General features: G+C 43.3%; 1 protein-coding gene and 1 pseudogene across 2 annotated transcripts in view; both read left to right on the top strand.

Annotated features, from left to right (window-relative positions):
- Window positions 1–26,882, top strand: part of KIRREL3 (kirre like nephrin family adhesion molecule 3) — a 521,313-nt gene that overhangs the window by 161,654 nt on the left and 332,777 nt on the right. The gene's annotated exons all lie outside the window — the stretch shown is intronic.
- On the top strand, window positions 14,614–14,733 carry LOC118603419 (annotated as a pseudogene).

Genomic DNA, 26,882 nt, shown 5'->3' with positions numbered 1-26,882 from the left:
AGTTTCCAGGGTCGAACCACCTAAGGCAGGGGGGAATATATATATATATATATATATATATATATATATATATATATATATAAATTAAACAGGAATTGGGCAAAGTATAGACGTGCAGGACCTCCTGGACTTGGTAATATGTGCACAAATTGTAATTGGAGCTGTTGCAAGGGGAAGGAAGGTCCTAGAGCAATAGCCACTGTCCTTTCTCCCTTCTCCTTCCCATGTAACAAGGATCGTCATCATTATGTTTGAGAACATACTGCATGGTGAGACTGTAATGCCATTAGCCAACACTGATGTGGCACTCGCCATGTATCAGGCAGCATTCTAATACTTTGCACATATTAGCCCTTTATTCTGACAGCAATCCTACAAAGGGACTACTGTTATCATCCCCATTTTACATTTGAGAAAACTGAGGAACAGAGAATTTAAGAGTTTTGTCCAAAGTTACAAATATAAAGGTACATTTTAATATTTAATTCTCCCATTAACTCTATGTATTAGTTTCCTATCGTTACTGTAAAATATTATCAGAAACTTAGTGGCTTAAAACAACACAAATTCATTATCTTACAGTTCTGGAGTTCAGAAGCCTAAAATGGGTCTCTCTGGGCTGAATTCAATCTGTCAGTCGGGCTGTGTTCCTTCTGGAAGCTCTGAGGGAGAATTTGTTTCTTTATCTTTTCCAGCTTCTTGGGCTGCCCCCATTCCTTGGCTCATAGCTCCCTAACTTTATCTGCAAAGCCAAGCTGATGAGCTGAGTCTTTCTCATATTGCATCATTCTTGCATGAATGCCCTGTCTCCCTCTTTCCTTTATAAGGATCCTTGTGATAACATTGGACCTCATAGATGACACAGGATATCTCCCCAGCTCAAGGTCAGCTAATTAACAAACTTAATGCTCCCTGCCTTGTAACATAACATATACACATGTTCCAAGAATTAAGACATGGACATCATTTTTGGGAGATAGGGGACATTATTCTTGCCTACCCCACCCAATGAAATGGGAATAATTATGTCTACACTTTTGTAAATGAAGGAGCTGAGAATCATGGTAGTTAAATAATTTTTCAAAGGTCACACCCACCAAATGCCATTTCACCTAAAAACTGCTAGAGTTTCAGACTAAAAATCAGAAGTATTCTGGAAAATGGCCAGATAGGCTCTTCCCAAACACAGGAGTATTGTTTGTAAGTAAACTTGAACAACCACTATGCCTTTTCACCAATCTATAGAAATATAATTTTCTGCCAGTTTTATAGTGGGGAAAAGCATTACCGGGGTTCCCCCTGCCAGCTTCTGCAGCCCTAACAAAAGAGAGAACCCCTCTGAGATTTCTCGCTTATCTGTCCCTGAGAATTGAAGTAACAACCATTCTCATATCCAGTAAAGCCTTCTGATAATGAACTCTGTGATAAAAGGACTCCATTCATAGTGAAGCCACAAATCGTTCTAGTGCATCAACCGTTTCGGTCCCAAGAGAGATAAAGAAGGAATCTTTTTGGAGCTCTTTAAAAACACTGTGTGTGCCCGTGGTGTCTCAGACCTCGAAAGTTCTAAACGTGTCCCGCAGGGCACTGCCCCAGTCCTCTTGAAGTGCAGGGCCTCACTCTGGCCAGCCCTGCTGTTCTGTTTGCTCCCCTGAAGGCACCGGCATGAAGTAGCCATTCACTGAGTCTGAGCAGTGAGCCATACACCTGAGATGTATGACCTTCAATCCTCACAAAAAGCCCACAAAGTAGATCTTAACCTCTTGTAACCTTAGTTTCTGCTGAAAAATGGAGACAAGTAAGCTGTTGATAGCCAATAAATGACAAAGGTAGGATTCAAACACAGGCTTGTTTGGCCTCTCCCCATGTCCTGGCCACTTGGTGCTCTCTTCATCACCTGCCTGCTTAGCCGCTGCTGAATACTTGTCCTCCCAGAGGCATTTCACCATATCTCCCATCTAGCAGAACCTCCTGGCCCATCCCCCACTCACCTCCCATCACGAAACTTGTCTTGGCTGCTCCATCTTTGTCTGCTTCCTCCTTTCACCGAAATCCTTCACCTCTTACAGGATAGTAACCTGTCTTATTCATCTCTTTCCCTCAGTTTTATCCATTTTCCCAGGATAGATTGTGAACTTATCTGGGACAGAATCTATACCTTATACAGTGTTTCCCTTGGGATTATCATGGAACCCCAAATGATCAGCTGCACAGGGGTTGATAGGTATGTCTTGATCTGCAGATTGACTTACTTTACCTTCATATCTGCTTAGTTCTTGGTTTAAGAGGCTTACTATAAAGTTTCATTCAGAAAATTAAAGAGCCCATCTACCATCCACAGCCAGTTCATAGCTGGGTTAAATCTAAAACTCAGGTATCCTGACTTAGCACTTTGTCTACCCTATGGGCTAGCTGTTGTAATCCTTGTCTTAAAGAAAATTAGCACATGAGTAAAATGGGAGGAGGAATTTTTATCTCTCACTCATTGGTGTACCTCCAGCACCGAGAACAGTACCTGGTACTGTACTATATAGTCAGTTATACATGTTAATATTGCATGAATGAATGAAAGAAAGAAAGAATGAAAATGATTGAAAAGATTTTGAATATGAATTTCAGATGCATACCTTAATTAGCTATGAATTAAATGACTAAATCAGCCTCGATCAAATGGGACTGAGGTGTTCTAGACCCTAATCAAGTGCAGAGTCCGGGTCTGGAAGTTTGGAGTGAGATCTAGATAATGATAATCTTAACACTCTTCCTGGATAATTCTGAAATAACAAAATATAAGAACCACTGCATTATAGAATAATTAGTTGTTGATTCTGAACCCAACCAAAGGCTCTAGTTTACATTGATAAATTGTCTGCAGGTAGAATCTTTTTGACAAGCTAAGGGGTTGGCCCAAATGACCTATTCACTCTTTGCTCAGAGAGGTGTGTGGAGGACTGCACCTTCCAGTCATTTTCCAAAGTTTGATCTAAACCCCGCCCACTGACCGCATGCTATTGTAACTGCAAGAGGAGACCTGCAAAAGGGCTCTTAATTGGGGCGGTTGCATGTGTCTAATTGGGAGGCTGCCTAGAAGCCCATCTATCAATTCTGCCAGAGACAAACAGCAAGAAAGAGCAGCCTCCCACACAATGGGCCTGCTCACCCCTGCTTGTCCACTTCATTATGCCTGAGAAATTCACGTTCCTATTGTTTCGCTGTGACAAGCAGAGTGGAGTAATGTCAGGTGGTTGCTCCCTGTTTCCTTGTCTTTTTTCTTGATGCTTTCCTGAACAGCAGAGAGAGTGGACCTCTATTCAAAAGGGGGAATTGAGTTTCTTCAGCATGGGAGAGAAAGGTGCACACTAAGAGGAGCCCTCGTGGGCAGGCCTGACCCATTACCCCAGGCTGCCTGGCGTGCTTGGAATCCCAGATTTTCTTGTTACCCTTCTATTGATTTTATCTGCTTGAGTCTCCACCTCTCACTCCCTTCTCCTCTTTCCACGGGGTTTGTAGAGGTCCAGATGACAGAAGTTGCTCACATGTGCTCATCAGGCATTCTGCATCTTCCTTCTACAGTTCAACAAACTATATTGAGTGTTCCCCCATGGACCAGGAGGGGGCCTGGGTGGGAATGTTGAGATACGTTCCCTGACACTGGTGGCCGGGGCGGGGGGCGGGGGGGTGGCGAGTGGCTCATAGTCTAATAAATGGCTCATATCTAAGGAGGTCGAATGGCTATGAAAATCCCTGCAGAATTTGGAAGCCACACACCAAGAGATGGAGTCTAGTTTGAGACAGACCAGGAGTCAACAATTACAGTAACTTTGTAGAGTCCATACAATGAGGGGAATCCTGTCAATCAATAGAGATGTAGTTCTCTTTAGTATTTCCTGAGCTTCCAGACAAATCTAAAGGACCACACAACACTTCAAACCAATTTCTAGTTTAAACAATTCATATAGTGAAGTAGAGTAGTTAACATTTTATTGAAACGCTGGCATTCTAGGTTCTTTGTATACATGGTTTTATTTAATATACGCAAACAACTCTGTGAGAAAGATGTCATCATAATTCAGTAAGAAAACTAAAGTTCAGGGAGGGTAGGTTACTTTCCCAAAGCCACACAGCTAGTAAGTGGCAGAGGAAAGATTCTAGTGCCTTCTGCCTTACAGCAAAGCCATTTGAGCTTTACATACTCTGCCATACTGCTTCCCTAAAAACGCTTCCTTTCTCCATTGTTTACACTTCCTAAGTCATTATTCACCTTTTCGATGAACCTGAAGCAATTACAAAGAGCTGGCCGTAATCTGTGCCTTTCTTTCCTACTGGAGGCCCTCCCCACTATGGAAACATTTCTCTGGCACATGGCCAACTGCTTCCGTTGCTGTGCAGTGTCCCTGGGCCTAGACATTTAGATTTGCTTCACAAGCTAATCTTTGGCAAATATCCTTGCCCACCTGAAGGCTGCCATGCCAGTTGTCTGCTGAGTCGCAGCATCCTTGAAAAGTTCCAGTACTCTCCTCAAGATTTATCCACACTTCTGTAAAGCACAGTGACTGCCCTAATCAGTTTGTGCTCTTTTGAGGGTCTCTTCCTGGTGAAGCCACTGATTAGAGAGCTGACTGGCTCACCAGAAGTGTTTGTGGAGAGAACCACCTCAGAGCCAAGCAGAAAGGAGGCCGAGATCCAGAGTCTGCTCCCTTGGACTGTGATGGGTGAACAAGTCAGACCTTTTCCCCGTAGGTGACTGGTGGGTCAACATCATGACCCCTCAGCCCTCAGATTAGGGTGGGGTTGAGGCAGAGAGTCAAATCCAGATATGAGCCCATCATCTATTTAATTCTATTAAAATGTTGTTATTTTCTACATATGTCAGGACAGGAACAAGTTTGGGGAGCTCAGAACATAGAGCTCAGTGAAGCTTCCCAATCCCTTTGAGACCTGGCATTGGGTCTGATTGCCTTTCTACCTGTCCTATCATGAGTATTATTTTGCTATCTCTCAGACTAGAAGGATGAGAAAGCAATGTGTCTCCTCCTGGTTGTGGAGGGGGTTGGGTGGTAACTGATGCGAAGGTCCCAATGAAAGGACATCAGAGGCTTGCTGATACGGATGCCTGATTGTCAGAGGAGTGGGCAGAATTAGCCCATCGCTCCCTCTGGCCCTTCTTTTAAGTGGACCAGCACGTAGCATTGCTACCCCATCGTCTTCTTTCTCTGGGAGACAGGAGGCAGAAGCCCTTGGTCACCTGTAGCCCATGGTGAGCAATGTTGTCTAAGTCACCATCGGTTTTTGCTAATTGGTTCTACCATTGCCACAGCTCTCAGCATGCTTCTTCCTTCCCTCCTTGGAAACCCGTTCTGACTCAGGCAAATCCTCATTTCCTTCCCTTTCGGTTGACAGATGCAAAAGTAAACATCTTCAGTACACTGTGAGCTATTTATCTTCTCTGCCTTCTCTGGTCTTAGATGAGCTAGCTGTTTTATACACTTGGCTTTTTTGCTATGTATCAAATGGTCCAGCTGTTTTGTGTGTGTGTTTTCTCTTTCCCATTAATTTTAGCAATGTTGGCTTTTTTCCGTTTGGTCTTTGTTCCCTGCACTTCTGCAGTTAAGTACTCTTTACCTCGGCCCTATTTCTGATGCAGCATGTTCTCCCTTTCATCAGGTAGCATGTTCCCTGTAACTGCTCTTGATTGTGCCCAGTATATCTACGTTTGTTTAAGTAGGCTCTTCTCAGTGGCTCCTCTTAGATGCTGAGCTTATGATTAGAAGGAATGCTGTGCTTCTGCCATTTCTGGGTGCCTTTTCAATAAATCACTGAGTTCTCTTCTCTGAGTTTGTTTCCTGGACAATTATTGATTGCGGTGAGCTTCCCAGAGCTCCCTAAGTGCTTCCATCTGTAACAACATGGAAAGCAGGCCTTGGAACACAGAAGAAACTTCGGTTTGCTTTCACGTGGCCGCTGACCTCCCTGCTGGGGTGCAGGAGGCTGGGTGAGGGAAGATTGATAAACATGCCTGAAACTTTGTGAGCACTTGAGAGATCTCTGATTTGCAGGTTGATACTTGGGTCTAACCTTAAAATCTAGCATTGGGGATTATAAATAAAACTATAGCCAGAACCTTCTTTTTCCACTGTGTATCTCTTAACTTTATCATTCTAAGCATTTCTACCACACTTAATTCAGAACTGAGACAAAAAAAAAAAAAAAAGCCAAAGCACTGAGAGAGAGATGAAACTTGCCATCAGTCCACTCCTGAAGACAATGGCCATTATAATACTGTTGGCTTGTCAAACAATGGACTCACTGGATCTCAGAGAATAAACTCAAAAAGAAGTTTTCCCCTCGAAAAAGAAAAACACTTTTCCTATATTGTCTGTGCAATTTTAGGATAATTGAGCTGACATACATTTGAAAGACGATGAATAAACACTGTTCTTTTTTGTTATTTACCTACTTTCTAATTTTAACACGTAGCACTAGCGATAATTACAAAATTCTGTGTTTGTAGAAAACTGACTCTTTCTTAAGAATCCAATGAGGCAATTATCTCCATACTGTATATGCTGTTTTTCTATAAATTGCTGAAAATTCAATAATTATCACTAGAACTAGATGTGGCATTTTGAATACAGATACATAATAAGGAAGGAGGTCATCTAGTCATTAATATTCAAAACACTCACTAATTCCTCCTCTCCTGTGGTGGATGAGCTCAGCTTTGGATTTTGTAAGAACTTTACATAAGCCAGTTAAAAACACTATTATCTTGTGGCTTTTGTTTATTGAGAGTTGTTAAGAGCCATATCAAAGGGAAAATGGTACAAGAAATGCAACTTATCATAAAAATAGTAAATCATTTATTGTGTGTCAGGTATTGTGTGATTTCAAAAATCATCCTCTTTATTCCCTCATTACATATACAAAATAGGAACTATCTCCCCACCCCCACCCCACCATGTTATAAAGAAGAAAATTGAGGATTCAGAGAAGTTAGCAAAGTGCCTGAGGTCACAGAGTGAGAGGAGTGAGAGCCAAGGACAGAAGCAGGGGCTGTCTTGTTTCACAGCCCATCTCTTCCACCTGGAATCAAGAGTAGACTCAAGTTGTTTCAGTGGCTGAGCTGAAAGCTTCGTGCCTCAGACTTGACTCAGCTGGGAAGTATAGTGTGCTTGGAGTTGTTGTGGGACTGAAGCCACAAGGGCTACTTGCTCCTTCTGGTCCTAGAGAAGAATGACAGAATATAAACCAGAGATTTTCGTTTCACGCAAGCCAACACCATCAAGTGGACTTCCTTTTTCTTAAAGCTTTGGAGTCAAAAGACTGGATCAACAGGTTAAAGTATTTCTGTATCAGTAATTAACCCTCTACATTTAGGGTATGGTTGCAGAAAGGTAACCTGAAAGAACCCACTCACTGTTTTGTCTTAGCTTTGTTTTATCAGTTCACAGATTCTGAATAAGAAGCTTTGAGTTAAGGACCCTATTCACTTACTCATAATGGAGACCTCTTCACTTGACCCTCATCGTGTATGTAAACCTCAATACCAATTGTTTATGTTCGTGGATCCTAATGGCAAAAGGGTTTTAGTGGCAAAAGGGATGATGATAATCAAAATGGTCGTGAAGATATTAAGCTCTAAAAGAGCAAGGGAATTGTCTCTTCCGTCATTCTTTGGGCAGAATTCCCACTCACGGCATTGGAAGTCAGGTTGGCAAAATCTCAAGACATATTTTGGTCTAAAATATTTGTAACTTTTTAACCAAAAATGTCATCTTGGCAGTGTGAACGTGAGATAAGGAGATAAAGGAGAGACTGACTGCTCAAGGAGCAGCAGCAACAGGAATCAGAGGGTCCACCACTATTTATTTATTTATTTACTTACTTATTTACTTACTTACTAATTTCATGCACAGGTGATGAGAGGATCTTTGGACTAATGAACATGTTTTAATGAGAATCCCAGAGCCTTCTAATGCTCCAGCCACAAAGGGAAACGCAGGCTACCAATGCTTTCATCTCTGTGAGTCCTGGCACAGTCCTTGAGTGAAGTTATTTTCAGCTCAAACCCATTGCTGAATTATGTTTGCTAAATTTCTTCTGCCTCCCTAAAGTCTTGCCATTATTAGAGGGAGAGACAAGTCCTGCTTCAATGATGGAAGTCGATTTATGAGTCTGAACTGGGGAAAAGAAGACCTGACACAGAGTGAGCTGTGGCTAATGAAATGGAGAAAATGGGCATTATTGCCTTGATCTGTTTATTATATTCAGCAGTATGGTCCCACCTGGCTGTGGACTCCAATGGGAAGACCCAGCTTCCTGTCAGAGTCAAGGTGAACTGGTTACCATGGCCCTCTTCCTTCGGGACAGAGCAGTGCTCTTGAGCAAGTCAATGGAAATCGTTCACACAGGATCCGAGACACAGATCCACCCCAGAATTTGGATTAAAATGGACGTTGATTGAAATGCACTGGCTAATTATGTGAGCCTAGGTCTCAGTGAAACAGTGACATAGCTGCTCATCCTAACAAAAAGAGCCTGAATTTCAAGCCATGGACTCAAAGTCAGAGCAAACCAAGAAGCCTAATTACTAATCATTACCTCACATCTGCAATTGCACAAGTTGGAATCCAGTCATCAATAGTTGCTAGAATTTGTGAAGTGTCTTTGATATCCCAGACACCATGCTGGGTACCAGAAATACAGCATTGACTCCTGTGGTTCTGTTGCCTTACCTTTTTAGCAGGAAGTACACTTCGCATCATTCTGTTTACTGGACAGCATTCATTGAGGAATGCTGTCAGAGTGCATCAAGAAGTTTTGTCACAAAGTGTGAATAAATTCTGAAAGGAGCTTTACTACCTAGACCAGAAGTGGCAGCCTGGGAAGCATGCCTTTCTGCTCCCTCAACTCCTTACCACTATCAACATCAGCTGCATCTTCAAAATAATATTAATGAGATCCCACTACATACACAGCTCTATAATAAATGCCCCAAAGTTTCAAAGTAGGGAGAGTAAAGATTTTTGGCCTTCTATTTTTTACAATCACAATATAAAGAATAGGTTAAATCAGGGTCTCCCAGCCCCTGGACCATGGACTGGTACTTGTCCATGGCCTGTTAAGAAACGAGCTGCACAGCAGGAGGTGAGCAGCAGGCTAGTGAGCAAAAAGTTTCATCTGTATTTGCAGCCGCTCCCCAGCACTAGCATCTCTGCCTCAGCTCTACCTCAGATCATCGGGCATTAGATTCTCAGAGGAGCAACAGTCCCTGGTGCAAAAAATGTTGGCTGCCACTGGAAATAATAGAAAATGGTAAATTGTTTGCCTAATAGGTAGACTCTATTATACCTGGTAATCAGGAAAAATGGTTCTCATGGAAATCGAGTAAAAATTCTCCAATCTGGAAAGTACCTTAACCTTTTCATGTTTTCCAGTGACAATAAAAGGTCTGTAATGTGTCAATATCAGTGCTGTAGTTAGTAGGAGGGCTGGATTCAGAAACAGTCTCTTGACTGTAAGTTAAAGTGTTGAGGGCTTGGTCTGATTTCTTTCAGGGTTAAAGAAGTTCATTGCTAATGTTGAGTCCTATAAAAGAAGGCTTAGCTGTGGCTGGCACCGTACCTGTCCAAAGCACACTGGTTCCTATTCACTTATTCACACTTATTCATTTGTCCATTTATCCATCCAATCAGTCAACAACTATTTATTGAAAGTTTGTTCTGTGCCAGGAACTTTGCAAGGTTCTAGGGACAAAGCAACAAACAATCTGGACACAGTCTTACCACCCTTTAGGAGCTTACAAGATGATGACCACACGGAAAATTCAGATAGGGACCGCCTGGCTCCATGAGAAAGTCATTCAGTTTCTGGTTCAAAGTTCTCCCTGGAAAAAGCAAGTTACGAAAGGGAAGGAAGGAGAGTGATAAGGAGCTCCTCCCGGAGAAGAACAGGTTTCTCAGAACAGGACAAAAGAGGTAATTGTAAACTCCCAGTTACGGAATGGATCCTGGTGGTACACCAGGTACTGAGTTGCTTGCTGGTTTCTCAGAGCCTTGCCACAGCGGGAGCTTAGAATCGGGAATTTAAATGTGCTGGGTTCAGCCCTCAGCAGGGGCTGGTGCATGTTCAGGGTGCAGGCAAAGAGCCTGGGTAGCCAGTAGAATGGAGCAGATGGGGTTCGTTAGATGGACTGGGTGGCTCATTGCTCTGCACACACACACACGCAAACACCACATCTGCCAGGGAAAGAGCCCAGGGCTTGGGGGCTTAAGACAATTTCCAGAAGAACCATAGCATTCTCCGGGTTTCAGCCCAGACCGCTACAAGTGGTGGAAACCGCTCTCTCTTGCTCAGTCTCCTTGACTAATTTGGCGTTTCAGACTCAGTAGCCCATGAGGTCTTCATCTCTTGCAGTTACTCCTCTGACAGATGTTCATTTTATGAGCCATTCCTGAGCCTCTCCTTGGGAGCCAATTTCCTCTCCTCCATATTAATGCCTCTGGTTTCAACCAGTCTCCAAAATGCTAGCGATGCCCAGGTGTAGGGCTGAGCACAGAGATCTCCAGGCTTATTGTTTTTCCTGTGGTTCCATGCTCCCATTTATGGGATGTTTGCACACTGCTTAACCCAAGGAGAGAAAACATGTTACAGCTTAGAAACATGGAAATCAGATAATCTGGAGGGACCCTACGGGATTTACACAAAAAATTTTTAAAGTGCTGTCCAGGAATAAGGCCTTGGGAAACTCTTCACATGTGTGCAGAAAGCTAATATATGGTAATCAGGGCAGTGTGGAGTGGCTGTAAGTTTCGACAACATAACAAGGAACTTATCGCTGTTTTCTGCTGTGGCTGCATATTCTGGAATCCTTGCTTGCTGGAGAGGCGTGAATAGAAGATTTATTTTGTATTGTTAGACTGTCAAGGCACTCTAGAGCAACAACTTTCAAATGATAAGTTCCCAGGCTTACAGAAGTTGTGAATTACATGCTTGTAGTCCAGTGCGAGCGAGGGGCTGACAGTTTCCCCCCTCCCCCGTCATCCTTCCCTTTGCCGCTCACTCAGAGCTCTGTATGATCAGTGACTCAACACGCTGCCCTTCCCCAACCCAATGGGGCCATTATTAAGAATGACAGAAATCTATTTCTAGCCACGAAGCAAGCTGAGGCAACTTATGTGTCATCGCAAAAAAAGGAACTTTTCACACCTAGGCCCCCAGAGCCGCAGGAGAATCTTCTTTGCCAAAATTGAGACTGTCTCAAGTTAACTGGATGTGAGAAAGAATTTTGAAGTTGGGTAGGGAAAGGAAGGAGGGATGTGCAGTGAAATGGGAGGAAATTTCAGGGATTTTTTTTTCTCTTCCACCTTCCAGGCCACAGCTATTTCCTAGAAGCCACCTTAATTGCCAAGCTTTGTACAGGGCAGGACCCAACACACTTTGTCCTTGACCTCTAAGCAGCGGGAGACCTCTGTGAATCCCCTACCCTCTCCAGTTAGCTTAGAGGGATTGAGTTAATTAATGAGTTAATGAACAAATCTCAAATAAGGTTACCAATAGATTGTCAATTTAAAGACAAAAGATGGGATGGATTTAATTTTTTTACTCCTGCCTCTCCCTTCGCCTCTCAATTCACCCTATTATTCCATGCAGCATTGCAGTTACCGAGGTGTCTGTCTCCCCTAAACCCCCACTGGATTATAAAACCCTTTGGGGACATGGTCAGTGCCTTCTTTGTTGTCTTCTGTCTCATCCAACATACACTGCCCTTACTATGCACCTAAATCAATGGTTATTGGATTGAATGAGGGTCCCACCTGATAATAAGGTCCATGACTTTTTTACTGTCCTTTCTTGAGCACGAAGGAGATCGCATTTTCCCTGCCTAATTTTATTTGCTCCTAGGGCATGGGAGTCAGGGTTTGTTTTCAAAATCAGGTGAACCTCTTCTTCTCCACTACCCCTTAATGAAGGTTCTGCAGAAGCCAAGGGCTCTGTGTTGTGAAACGGTTATTGTAGTGTTGCTCGTGACTGCTGAGCAACTAGCCATGCATTTGGGTTTATTATTAGAGGCCTGTACACAGGGGCTGGCTCCTTGCCTGTTTTTTTTTTTTTCCTAAAGCAGCTGAAAACAGAATCATTGGATTTGTTTTGAGGGGGAAAAAGAACAAGAGATTTTGTAAACAGTTATGAAAAAAGCCAAATTGGTCCATTTTGGAACCTCCCGACCTTGACAGTGTCCCTCTAATGCTATATAAACATTTGTTTTGGGTATTTAATAAGCTGCCAGCTGACAAATTGCATAACTTTTTGCAAGAGCCCCTTATCTTTTCTAGAACCACTGAGATGGCAAAATATATTCTCTGTCTCTACAATTCACTCTATATTTGCATGTAGAAATTGGAAAGCAAGTTGTTTTTCTTCGTTTGCATGACAAAACTCAGACCCCAAAATACAATTCAGCATTTAATTTGAGCTAGTTAGAGAGTGCAGAAAAGGGCCCAGTTTGCTTGGCTCCGTTTTGCTACTGCTGTTTCTGTTGTTACAATTAAAATGGATTTATAACGCTGAGGACATAAAGTACCTCTTTGGGTAGGACGGCACTGAACCTGGGGAGCCTGCTGCATCAGAAAGTCACTGGGGAAAAAAGAAAAAGAAAAAACTGTATTTTTAGGCCTTAAAAACTCTGTTCCAACTTGGCAGAGCCCCCCTCCCAAACACACACACGCACACACACACACACACACACACACACACACACACCCCGTCACTACCACCTCCCCATAGCATGAGCTGGTGCCCCTCTGCCCCGCGGCAAGGACAAAGCAAAGCTGCTAGAGTCACCCTTTGGAAGCTGCTCCTGATCACAGTTTGCCAAACGCAAATCATGAAAAAGAATTTAAGACATTTAACTTTTAAATAAGTACAGTATTCTCCCCCTCGTCCACAGTTTCACTTTCCACGGTTTCAATTACCCACAAACAGGGTCTGAAAATATTAAATGGAAAATTCCAGAAGTAAACATTTCGTAAGTGTTATTGCACGCCGTTCTGAGTAGTATAATGAAATCTCGTGCCACCCCGCTCTGTCCCGCCCAGGGCATGAATCATCGCTTTGGCCAGCGTTTCCACATTGTACACACTCCCTCTCAGTGATCTGATCAACTGTCGAGTTACCGCAATGTTTGTTTTATGTAGTAATGACCCCAAAGCCACTCACATAATTCTTATTACAGTACGTTGTTATAATTGTTCTATTTTGTTATTAGTTGTCAATCTCTTACTGTGCCTAATTTATAAATTAAACTTTATTATAGGTTTGTAAGTAGGAAAAAAATATATATATATACACACATACAGGGTTTGGTACTATCTGCGGTTTCAGGCATCCATTGGGGGTCTTGGAACATATCTCCCAAGGATAAAGGGGGAGTACTGTATTCTCTCTTGCTAACAGTTCCCCCAAAAGGCCGTCTTACTACACCGATGCCCTTTTCCTTTACCCTCCCAGCCTCAAGAGGGAGCTCCATTCTCCGAACTGCAGGCAATTGTTTATCAGCCCCAGGGCAGACCCGCACACCTGCTGCTTGCAGGAGTGGAGGGCACCTGCGCTTGGCACCTTCTTCCCCATCCACACCGGTGCAGACATTCATTAATTCCACGTGCATCCAGTGCCAACTGTGAGCCAAGCCCCAGGCCAAGCACTGAGGGACACAGACAAAGAGGACACACTCCATGCCCTCAAGGTCTAGTGAGGGAGGCAGGCACCTAAACAGGTACTTACAACACTAAGCGCGAATCTGTAAAGCGAAACTTTGGGATCAAAAATCAGTTCAATTCTGACTCTGACACATAAAGGCTCTGTGTCCTGGAGCGAGTTATGCAGGTACCTAACTTGACTTTCTTTTCATCATCTTCCCTAGAGAGCCATGATGAGCAGTATTTGAGACAACACATGCAAACCATCTAATAGAGCACCTGGCATTTAGTAAGCACTAAGCAAATAGTAGCCATATCTGTACTAATAAAGAATCATGGGACTTCATAAGAGGAGTCCTGATCCCTATCACAGAGATGTGTGGAATAATCTCAAAAGCCTTCTACAAACAGCTTGAAGACCATTTTTGCAAAATCCAGGTGATGGGTGAGGGAAAAAGACACTCTAGGCAAAAGGAACAAGTTCAACGCCATAAAGATGAGAAAGAGCACAGCATTACTGGGAACCTGCTAGTGGTTCTGTGTGACTGGGAATGGGGCAAACCTTGTGCTCCCTCTTGTGATGTGTACATGTCACAAGGGGGGTTCCAGGTAACTCTTTAAACTTTGTAATTGAAACACATTTAAAATTGTAAAAGTTCCATATGTATTTGAATGGTTACACATAGCTAATGAAAAGGTCTCAGGCACTAGGGGCCGAGGGTAAGTGTGAGGACTGCCTGCCGGTTGGAACATCTGTACACTGCAGAGATGGAGGAGTCAGGGCTGGGCATCTCACCAGGACTATCTTTTCTCCTAACATCATTCCCACTGCATGGAAATGCAACCATAAGTCTCCTTCGCAATCTGATGGTTTTCTGGGCTGCATTCTAAATTTATGTTTGAAAAGTCCCTTTATGTCTACAGCCATGCCACCCTGAACAAGCCTGATCCCATCTGACCTCGGAAGCTTAAGCAGGGTCAGGCCTGGTTCGTACTTGGATAGGAGACTACCTAGGAGGACCAGGTGCTGTAGGCATAAAAAATAAAAATAAGGGATTGTAAGCTGACAAGGTCCTTGTAATCGGTGATGTCAATGAAGGGTTGCGTCGCTAAAAAAAAAGGAAAAGAAAGAAAAAGAAAAGTTTGTTTATTAGATGAAAAGTGTAGAGTTTTATCAGTGGGTGTCAGTGTCGTCGGAAGAGCTGAAACTCTGGTAGGACATGGGGTCTGGGCAGTCAGCCCTTCCATCTTCCCATACCATATCCTGCTCATACCTGATCTCAACCTCCAGGAAAAGGCATTGCTTTCTCAGGCTCTCAGTGCAGAAAACATTGTGGTTAGTATGTGGTCCTTACCCAATAATGCTATTATTATCCCTAATTTATAGGTAAGGAGTTTGAGGCATAGGAAAGGTTGTATAACTTGCCTGAATTTGTGCACAGTGTGTGTGCCATAGAACTAGGAGTTCAACTCAGGGAGTGGCACTCCAAGGCTCATGAAAAGGGGGTGCTATGTGGATCTCCATCTCTGGCTGAATAAAAGTCTTCTATCATTACTAACACTATTGGAGCTCCCTGTCATGGAATTGTACAATCTTGGGACTGAAAAGGACTTACTCTCCTGCCAGATCCCCAGTTTATAGGTGGAGATCTGCAGGAATGAGTGACTGCCAGCCGAGGACCCCAAGGATACTTGGGGCAATGCTAGGCAAGGGATTGTATTTGAAGGCAATATATTCTTTTTTATTATCATCACTATTAGTGCTCATATTGTCATTGTGAGTACATGAGGGAATATTCTTCATGTTTTTATTTTCTCCATGAGGCTCATCGGGGCTGAAGAATCAAGACAATAGCTTTCCCTGAAGACCTTAGCTTGGTTTTCATCTTATTCATTCCCCAGCCTCTCTTTCAGTCTTCTTGCCATCTGAACTCAAATTAGGATTCAAGGTCTGGATGTTTGTACAACTGCTGGGCTGGTGACTGTTCAGCCGTTTAATTTGGCATGTGATGGTTTCAGTGTGGATTTTTAAAATGTGTTGAAATAGTTGAAGAAAGGAGTTGGGGACACAGGCACATTAAGAGCACAGCCAAGAAGTCGATGGCACTAGGACATGCAACCCGCCAACCCCACCCTGCCGCTGCCCAGGGGTGGGGTTTGAGCCTCTGGTCCTGTGGTGTGGAGTGGGAGGTTGTTTCCCTTCTTTTTTCTTCCTCGCTTCTCTCTCTTCATCTCTCTCCCTTTCTTCTCTCTGTCTTTTTTTTTCATTTACATAATAAATAAATATTTAATGACTATTATATACCTTGTACTGTGGAGATAGCAATAGCTCTGAAAATAATTGTTCTTCAGATGATAGATAGCATGACAGGTGGGCAAGTATTGTTTAATTTATTCATTAATTAATGAATGACAACTTAGAGACAACAGTTTGTAATCAGATCAAGGTTTGTTTTCTTTCAATAGGACACCACACCTGACTGAACATCAAAGTTCAGAGCAAAGCCAGATGTGGTGGGGTGAGGCTGGTGGGGAAAGGGGTCCGAATAGTGCCCTGGGACCTTTGAGGAAGATGAGCAAAACATGTGAGTAGTTAGAGTTCCTCCATCCAGTATGGTTTCTACAAGGTTTGTCTCCTTTGCCCCTCCAGGTCTGTTTATCAATGAGAGGTAGCCCTTCCCCTGACTTTCAGTATGAGACCTAAATGTGTAAACAAGTCTTTTATAGTTTTGGGAACGCTTGTCATTGCTAGATTGTTTTATATATCTATCTACAAAGAAATTAATCTAAATACAAAGATGTTGTTTTAGTCCATTACTATATAAATGTATACATGCACACCTATCTAATAAGTCTTTCATCCACTAAAACTGCTCAGGCTTTATGAACTGTGCTCCTTAAATGATAAACCAACTTTTCTAATATTAATCCCTTTATAACCTCTCCCACAACCAAACATCCAACCAACCTCATCTACCCTCTGATCTCAACCTCCAGGCAAGAAAAGTCCACCAGACACTAATACATGATCTTCAACCTTTTTTTGTTAGAGATCCCTTTGAAAACCTAATTAAATCCTGGAACCTGCTCCCTAGAAAAACATATTCATCATTTGAAGATGGTTTTGGTTCATTCATTTACTCAGAGCTCAGAGCTTCCTCAGGTTAGGGACCCCTGCTTCAAGGAGAAGTTGTTCTATACCAATGACTTTCCAATTTCTGTTAGTAAATGCTGTGGTAAATGTGATCTGTCTATGACTTTTAATTTTGTTCAGTCTACAAATGCCATGTATTTTTTTAAATAAAAAGAAGTGATAAATTAAAGCAGGAGGTATATTTCACTTTCTCCTTCACATCTCCTTTAAAATGCTTTCATCAAAAGGTATTTACCCATATATCACCTCCTGCTCCTACCCAACCAGAGACTAGTTCCAGACCTATTTTTCCAGGTGAAGTTCACTAGAGGACTCAGATGTTCTTCCTTTGACATCTGCCCATAAACCCCTAAATGGGCTGCTATCCTCTGCTTTCCAACAAACAAGAAGAGATTTGTCATAGGAAAGCATCTTTCAGTTTATAGACATTTTCCTTCCATACTTATGTATTTAAGGAACAAAATTGCCACTTATTTGTACAGAGTAAATTGGCTTATGCACCATAATAGGCTTTTTCACTTTTGCTTCTGCCAAGAAAAGGTCATCCTCAGACTTTTGCACTCCACAGAACTCAGATTCTTGACAGCAAGTAGAGAAATCACATGCTCCTAAATTTCCTTCATGGATTAAGACCTCAGTGGTCATATGTTTTTGGTTTCAACAGGTTTATTTCCTAGAATATTGCTAGCTATTGACTGGGATGTAAATCATAGCTCATGTGCCCTTATCAAAATATCGTCAGAGGATCTGAAACACTCAATCATTCACAAATATACATGCATATTCCCGAGCAAACATAGGTACATATACACATACTTACAAACTCACACATACATGCATACGCACACACAGACACACACACCGCTTGTTTCTGCTCTTTTCAGTTTGGATAACTCTTTGATGTATCACTCAGCTATGTCCTACCGGAAGTTTGATGTCATTAGCCATTACCCTGACAACAGATATCTATGTTGTCTGTGTGTCAGTATGATCCCACGTCCCTCTGGAGCTCTTACCCTAGAGTGTATCTAGTTGATAGATGAGACAAAGTGCACATAAACAAACAGCTTAGAAAAGAGGCGAAGGCCCCATGTACTGTCCTGGGGAGGAGACAGGCGACAGCGAGCAACTGCCAAGAGTTTGTATGGAGAGTTAGCTCCAATCATAGTGAGATGGAAGGTCTCCATTTGCTCCAGCTTATCTTAACCTGGGGACTTAGTAATTTACAGGAGAATTTCATAGTGGCTGCATATTACAATGTTTCAGTATTGTAAATCCCACTAATAATTAATATATAATATATATTCTTCCAATGCTTTAGGAAGAGGTAAAAGCTTCCTAACTTTAATATTCTGTTGATGCTCATGGGACTAGCTACCTCTCCTTGAGAAAATCAGGAGCTTTCATACTTCCTCATTTTGCATAAGCTGTTCCCCCTATTCATAAAACTATTCTTTCAGTTCTGTGCTTGGTAGTCTTCATTCCTCATTTTCAGGGCCCAGCTCAGTTACGCTCCTCTCTGTGAATCCTTTACACATTCCTCTAAACAGAGCGTTGTATTACACTTTCTTATGCGATCCCACTGCACAACGCACATGCCACTGTGGGAGCGTGAGTGCAGCATGTGTTACATTTAATCAGTTAGACCTAGACTCCTCAGCCTGGATGTTTCAGGGGGCCAGGTGTGCCCTCAGACGTATCTCTCTGCTCCTCCTAGCACCTGGCATCCTGTCTAGGCTGGCGTTTTGTTTTCAGGTACTCAGTGTTTCTGAACTGATGAAGGATGGAATCAATTAGGTAACTCTGTAATACTCACTTAGGAAGCTCCCAGGGAGCACAGCTCCCTTCCTCATAGAACCCATTTCTCCATGCCATCTAAATGATGCGTTCTAGCACTAAATGCTGTCTCCTAGGCTGGTCCTCTTCCTTTCTGCTCCCACCCACCTTAACCGTACCCACTCCATGTGGAAGATATTTAACGCCTCATTGGTTAACCTCTCCAACTGAGGCAGCATCAAGGCAAAGAAACCAAGAGAGGCCACAAGCAGAAGGTCAAGGTAGCAAGTAAAGGGAGGCAGTATGTGTGACACCGAATTTCTGAATGTCTACTGTTTTTTCTGTTCTTCTACATCATGGCCACAAACACGTGATGGGCAGTTCGTTTGCCTATGGAATAGTGATTCTTCGGGTCATAACCAACTGGTTGGGAATTTGGGATGTCTGGTGTAGCATAGTGGAATCTTATTTCATGTTGCTTCTCTTAGATTTCAGAATGATTCAACTTTTTGTGTTAAACAAATATTAACTAAAAAGGTATACCACGACAAGTGCTATCCTAGGCACGTGTGTGTTTCTCACTTATTCCTGCCCCATGCTGTAGGGTAGGTGTGATGATTCCATCTTACAAATGAGAACAGGTCAGAGGACAAAGTGTCCATCCAAGGTCCCATAGCTGGTGAGTGGCAGATTGAGGACTTGAACCCAGGGCCTCTGACTCAGAACCTTACTCTCTTTGTACTGCATCCCAGGGCTAACATGGCTTGTATTTGGGGAGAATTATTTTCTCATCTGACTCCCACAGATTAGAGGTTTGGGGATGGATATCCCAGACTCTGTGGCTACTAAGGTACTACATCACCCTTACCGACAGCAACCTACGGTAGCGATATTCCAGCACATTGCACGATATTTCACTTAAAGCAGAAACTCAAGAAACATTTGCATAAATGAATCAATGAAAAATAATGTATTATCTGATGCCCCCCAAACAGCAGTCCCCAACCTTTTTGGCACCAGGGACCGGTGCTCCAATGAGAATCTAATGCCTGATGATCTGAGGTGGAGCTGAGGCGGTGATGCTAGGTGCTGGGGAGCAGCTGCAGATACAGATGAAGCTTTCCTCCCTCGCCTGCCACTCACCTCCTGCTGTGCAGCCCAGGTCCTAACAGGCCACAGACAGGTACTGGGTCTGCAGCCTGGGGATTGAAGACCCCTGCTCCAAAAGACGCTGAAATTGTCGATAAGTTAACTGTACTTTAATTCTTAACCTAGAAAAGAAAGCAAGTTCATTTAAAAAAAAAAGAAAGAAAGATTGTCTATAAAATTGAAATGTAAAAGGATGGAGTTTCTAGTAATTCTCAGTTACGCAAAATAAACTTAGTTTTCCATAAACCCACATCTTTTTCAAGCATTCAAGTTAATAAAAATTTTAGGAAAAATCAGAATGCCCAATGAGATCGAAGTTTTGCGAAGTCACATCTGTGGGCATGCATGCATTAGAGATATCAGGTGCTAAAACAGTACGCCCAGTGTCCTCACTCCCTGTCTCTCACCAACCCCAACAGCCAGCAGACATCCTATGAACTGGAGCTTCCTAAAGCTGCGGCTCAGAAACCGGCCGCTCTGCTCTACCATCCCATTAACCACTGTCACAGCCACATCCCTGTATAATGATACCTGGCTTCCCGTCTGCTTCCTCATTGTCCAGGGGTTGAGTAGTTCTCTTCAGTCGGAGAGCCTGGAGTTCACATCTGACCCTCAGAGGAGGCCTGTTTGTATGCTGGGACAATGTATTGCATCTTAGTCACTAATGGAGCTGAAAAGATGCCTGGGACTCATTATTCTTGAGATAATCTTGAAGGTCACAATCCCACCAATGCTGTTTGCAGGCAAAAAAGGCAAGAGAAGCATATTTGAGATATTTGAGAATCCTGACACTTTTTTTTTTGGCACATACAAGACATGTCAGGTTTCTGATATTTCACTACAGTTGAATCTCAGTCAAGGGAGAAATCCGTCCCTGGAGACCTGCGTACCTGCCATTTGTGCCAGTTACGCTAATACTCTGGTAAGATTTTTTTTCCCTCTGGGTCCCTGAGCTCCTCTCACCCAGGTTATCATAACACAAGCCCCTGCTTTACTGTGAAAATCCTCCTGTCCCCAGACTAGAAGGTGAAGCAGGCACTGAGTGCTCAGATGAGGACATAGGGGTGGGCCAAAGTTCTGGTAGACAGAGATGGAGGTTCTCCATGCCACTAGGTCAAGTTCTAAATGGCTCAACTTAATCCATTTTCATTTGGTGTAGGACACTTCCCTGAGATCTCCCAGGAAATTCTTAATGATGCCCAACCTGTGTGCCCCAAGCCCTTGAGATCTGGTCACAGATAACGGGGAGACAATGTAGAGAATGGGCCTCAATCCTGGCTCACATTCAGGTCATGGGGAGTTTCAAAGTAACTCTGGAGCTTGGAGCCCCACCCACAGAGATTCTGACGAATCATTTGGGGGTGAGGCCTGCATCGTTGTTTGTTTCAACTCCTCATGTGAGTCTGAAGAAGAGCAGAGTGGGGGCCTTTGGTCCAAAGCCTTCTCCAAGACCCAGTAGCTTGCTTTCTCATGTCTGCTTCCGGATTCCAAGGCACTGTCTGCCCTGTAGCCCATCAGAAGGCAGGCTCAGCTCCTTTGGGTATTCCCATAAGAGATCACTTACAGCAAGCCTCCCATTGTTCATCAATATTAGGGGTACAAGGGCTTCCAGGATGAGGAAATTCCTGCCATCTCGCTGGCTCTCCCTGCTCCTCCTACACAACCCCTTTCCTTCTTCCTGGCTCTTTCTCTCTCAAGAACAACACCAGATTCCCCCTCCCTCCCCCACCTCAGTTTTCTGCTGAACAGTTAATCCCACCTAAGCTTGTATTCCTGGGAGTCTCATTTTTCCCCAGATGCTTATCATCTTGTTTTTCCAACAAAACTACATACCCAAGAGAAATCCTGAGGGCAGATGTTTATATAAAATAATAGTTCTACCTCTTCATCTCTCACACACACACACACACACACACACACACACACACACACACTTCTTTGCAGTTCATAAAGCACTTTCATACAAATCCCTACAGGGGCTCCTCTGTGGTAGGCTCTTTTGCAATCTTCACTTTACAGATGGAGAAACTGAGGCATGGCATGATTAAAATCACAGTCACTGAGAATTCGAACCTGGCTTTAGATCCCAGACCCACGCTCTTTCCTCTTAACGCATTTGCCTCCTCAGTCATAAAGTATTTCTTGGGCTAATGCTGCTTCACACCATTTCTCTAAAGAGATCCTGTGTGGCAACCCCGAGGATGTGCCCACTCATCCAATTAGAACCATAGAAACCAAAAGGACCCATAAGAACTAGGAGGAGCAGGACCAGAGTGAGATGTTTAGAGGCTCTAGATGTTAAAAAGACTACATGAGTCCCCATACACTTGCTCTAGAGCCCCAGGCCAATATGGGCTTATAAATAATACTAATCTACAAAGTCAGCGAAAAGAAACCCCATAGTACTCTGCTTTTCCTTATGATGATCCCTTCACTTTTTTTTTTAATGAAAAATCAAATAGTAAATTCTTTCCCCAAAAAAGTTTTGCTGATTCATTAGTTACCCCCGTTTTTCCAGAACACAAAGCATCTGTCTCTGCAGCCCACCAGACCCTGAGCCCCCTGTGGGGCTCGGAGGAGGTTCCCTGGACACTGGTCAGCAGGTTAGGAATCCTAAGAGGGAAGAAGCTAGGGTTCTGACAAAGCAGGATGGGACAGAAAAGGAAGAATTGGCTTTTTTTAAGAGAGAAAGGAGCTGTGCTCCTGGGGTGTCAGAGGAGGCCTACTGGGGGTCTCTCCAGGCCACCCTTGGGACTGATGAATTAGGAAAGCAGGAGGGGGGCTGCCCATGGCCCCCAACCACAGAGAAATCTTCCCTCTCCGCCTGGCTGCAGTGGGCGCAATGAGCCTTTGCTTCCACAGCCATCGGATGCGCACAGGGAGAAGTAGAAAGCCACCTGGCTTCCTCCTCTTTCCAGGCACATGTGAGAGATGAAAAACAGAAGCAAAGGCGTACATTACTTTGCAGTGTCCATAGGCCCTCCGGATGTGCACGTACACACAGATGAATTGTTTCAAGCGAGTCAGAATGCAATTATTTCATTCCCCTTCCCATTCCAAATTGTTGATGTTTAGAAATAAATTGCTCCCAGTGCTTCTGATTTACAACAAAAAGTGAATGCAGAAAACAGGTTTAGTGGAGTGATTTGAATTTCCATTACAATTATAGTTCTTTTCAACCATATGATTCTGTGCTTTCCTCATATACATCATCCCAGTGCTGAGTGTGTTTGGAGGCTGAGACTCAGGCTGCCAGGGCCCCATCAGCAAGCCCTCACACAGCCCCAGCTGCCCCAGGCCACCAGGTAGATTAGGACCCAGCTCCACAGGAAGCCAGTAATAAAACTGGAGTGCCCATCAGCACCTGCTTCTGGGGACCAGTGTGGAGGAGGATGTGGCTAAGCCTCCTCCCAGGTAACAGACAGCTCTGCACACAGGCATTGAAGGGCACCGGACACTGACCAACAGATTCTTCCTGCAAACAGCAGCCATGGCATCGAAACTTCAGGATTGAATACTTCTCTGTGCCAGATATTGTGCTAAGAACTTGACATGTTTTATACTCACAACAGCTTTATGAAATAAGATTATTATGACTCTATTTTATGCATGAGAAACCGAGCCTCAGAGAGTTTAAATAAGTAACAGAGACGGGGTTAAATCTGCAAGACGGTCAGAGCCCAGGCTCACAGTCCCTGCACAACGCCGCATTCCCCACATTCAGCACTCCACCATGACGCCCCCCAGAGTTCTGGTGTGCTGACTGCAGGTGGTTCTGAAAGTGGGTGTTGGAGCCTCTGGATGATGCTTTCCCTTTCCCTCCCCTGCAGGGAGTTCCCTCCTCTCCAAACAGTTGGCAGAACATCTGCACAGTGCCACTTTTCCCCACCCCAGAAGCATCGTCTTTGGTATATGTCCCACACCTTCTCTGTGCTAGTTCACCCCCACTATCAGGCAGGCCTTCTTCTGAGCCCCAGGGCTCTGTGACACTCATGCACTCTAAGCTGCAGCTCTGTTTTGAGAGAACCAACATTTAAAAAGAACAGGGAAAAGGCCGATTCTTAACACAAGAGGGACCAGGTACCAATATGTAGGCCTCTGCTATGTGCTCCACACAGAAAGGAGGAGAATTTTGATCTCAGTGGCAGAGACAGTGGGGCTTTTCAAACCACACCACTTAGACAACCTGCTCTGATTTAGGTGAAGGCCAGCTCTGCTCCCATGATTGTGAAGTCCCATCTTTCAGCCTTTGTTCTGAAATGGACTTCCATGTTCTTCTTCCCTCCTTCTAGATCAGCAGAGCACACACCGACTGCAGAAGAAGGACAGGCCCCACCAGCAGAAGGCAATCCCTCCGTCCGAGAAACAGTTCGATCCCATGCCCTGGCCAGCCCCAGGGTGGAACCTGGAAGCCAGGGAGCTGACTCGGATCGAGCCCCCTCCCTTTTTATCCCATTAGCCAGGTCTTTGGTTTTTTCTTCTCCATTTTAATGTATAATTAGTTAGGTCTTATGTTGTGTCTTGCCTCTTTCTTTCCTTCCCCGCATTGTTCCCCAATCACCTCTAGAAACTGAACAGTATCTTCAGGATTCCAACTTTATTACATTTGCAAAAATAAAATAAAACCTGTGTCCCCCATGGATACAAAAGTGTCCCAGTGAAAGGTTAGACTAAATATCAAATTAAGTGAATACACGATAGCAGAGTGGCTTATTATTATCAGTACGAATGGCAAAATAACCAGACAAGGTAATAGTTCAGCGTGAAGAATGTGCTGTCATTTTTGATTCATGCTTTCCCCAATGTCTGTGTGAGCCTTTACACAGGGTGGGCTGGCACAGAATTCCTGACATGCTGCCTCCAAAGAGTTGATTCTCTTGGGGTGGGGAAGAAGAGCCAGTGGTTCGAGCAGCTCTGTAATTATGTTTTTTAATTAATAGATGTATTTCTTAGAGCAGTTTTAGGCTTATTTACAATTTTACGGGAAAATTGAACAGAAAGTGCACATATTTCATACATCCTCTCCCACTCCATTTCCACCATTATTAACATCTTATAGTTGTGTAGTATATTTGTTACCATTGATAATGCAATATTGATACATTGTTATTAATTAAATTAGTTATACAGTTCTGTTATACAGTTTTATAAGTTTTAACAGATGCATAGTGTTATTACAGCATCACATAGAATATTTGCACTGCCCTAAAAATTACTGTGCTCAACCCATTCTTCCCTCTCTCCAAACTCCCAACCCCTGGCAACCACTTATCTTTTTACTGTCTCCATAGTTTTGCCTTTTCTGGAATGTAATATAATCAAAATCATACAGTATGTAACCTTTAGAGTATGGCTTTTTTCACTTAGCAACACGCATTTAAGGTTCCTTCATTTCTCATGACTTGATAGTGCATTTCTTTTTAATGCTGAATAATACTCCATTGTCTAGATATACAGAAGTTTGTTTATCTATCTTGGCTGCTGTCGAAGGACATCTTGGTTGATTCTAGAGTTCGGAAATTATGAAAAAAACAGCTGCTATAAACATTAGTGTGCAGGATTTAGTGTGCACATAATTTTTCAACTCCGTTTAGTAAATACCTAGAATAACTGCTGAATTGTATGCGACATGTATGTATAGCTTTGTAAGAAACTGCCGAAATGTCTTCCAAAGAGGCCGCACCAGTGTGCATTCCCCTCAATTGAATGAGCGTTCCTCTTGCTCTGCATCCTCACTGGCGTTTGGTGATAATTTACTGTTAGAATATTTTTGTAACCATACAAACTAACATTATGTGACATTTTCACACATATTCTCTCATTTGATCTTTGTTACCATCCTATGAGGAAGGTTTTATTATCCCCATTTTAAAGATGAGGAAACTGAGATTCAAAAAGATTATATGAATTTCCAAGGTCGCACATTAAGGGACAAGTGCAGGGACTGGAATCCATCTTCTGAACACAAAGTCCATGTCCTTTTACTCATGACCCATTGAACCAGCTGAGGAGACGGAACCCGGGAGGGAGCTATGGGTCCCGACCAGGTTGCCAGGCTCTACCAGGGCTCACTTATCCAGGAGATAGACTAAACATGTCCTGAGGAAATCTAAAACATCTTTTGAATAAAATTTGATATTTTTTGTTTATAAAACTTAGCTCCAGCCATCCTAACATCAGAACATCATTGGGCTTCTGTACTATAATTTTATGTGTTAGAAGTATTTTTATTTCCAGAAAAACAACAGAAAGGCACACTATAATGTTTTCAGTGCTTAGCACCTTTTAAAGGTTTCGATCTTGCCGTGATCGCTCACTATTCAAGGTGTCTCTCAGCCTATCACCAGTTCTGGAAACTCGACTATTAAAAATGCATTTATTTAGACCTTCGTATAACTTTCCAGATGTTCAGTAGCTACCTATAAAATCCAGGTACTGGCTTAGAGTGAAAAGAAGCAACATGTGTGTTTGGCTCTCAGATTTATTCACAGTAGAGCTCTGATATGCAAAGGCGCTACAATTACTCATCTGCCTATTCCTCATCTGAAACTCTCATGAGCAGGTGTGTGGTTCACTCCAGTACATTTGGTCCGATATAATAATTTACACATTTTCCTTAGTTCTCAGTATCTGGATTAAATTGTTCAGTCTCTCAAGTTACACCCTCTCCCTGAAACTCTTCCCAATCAATACTCTTAGAAAGGATTCACCTGGCTTTGTACTGATTCCTCTGTGGGGTCACTGTAGGTGAGCAGTGGTGTCCACCCAGGGTCACCACGAGCCTTCTGCCAAGCCCCTGCTGACATCCGGGGCTGGTCTTCCTCATTGAGATCTGTGTCTCCTTCCTCTCTCCTTCACCCTTCAGCTAACTTCACAGACCCTGACTCAGCATTCATATCTAAGGGAACTAATGGAGATTTGAAAAGGTAAAGTCAACCCTCCCTCAGCCTGACCTAGGGTTTGGGTGGCAGGGCCAAGGAGGGGTGAAGCTGGCTGGTCCAGAACCACAGCTTGTCCACCTGGCTCAGAAACTGCTCTCAAATCCTTTTACCTCCAAAAAGCTTGGCTCTAGCTTCCTCTCTTCAGTCATGCATTTTCATAAGTGC

This window comes from Rousettus aegyptiacus, unplaced genomic scaffold (assembly GCF_014176215.1).
Source record: "Rousettus aegyptiacus isolate mRouAeg1 unplaced genomic scaffold, mRouAeg1.p scaffold_m13_p_5, whole genome shotgun sequence".
Classification (NCBI taxonomy): domain Eukaryota; kingdom Metazoa; phylum Chordata; class Mammalia; order Chiroptera; family Pteropodidae; genus Rousettus; species Rousettus aegyptiacus.
The sequence above is the reverse complement of the archived record's forward strand: the minus strand, read 5'-3'. Positions and strand labels throughout refer to the sequence as shown.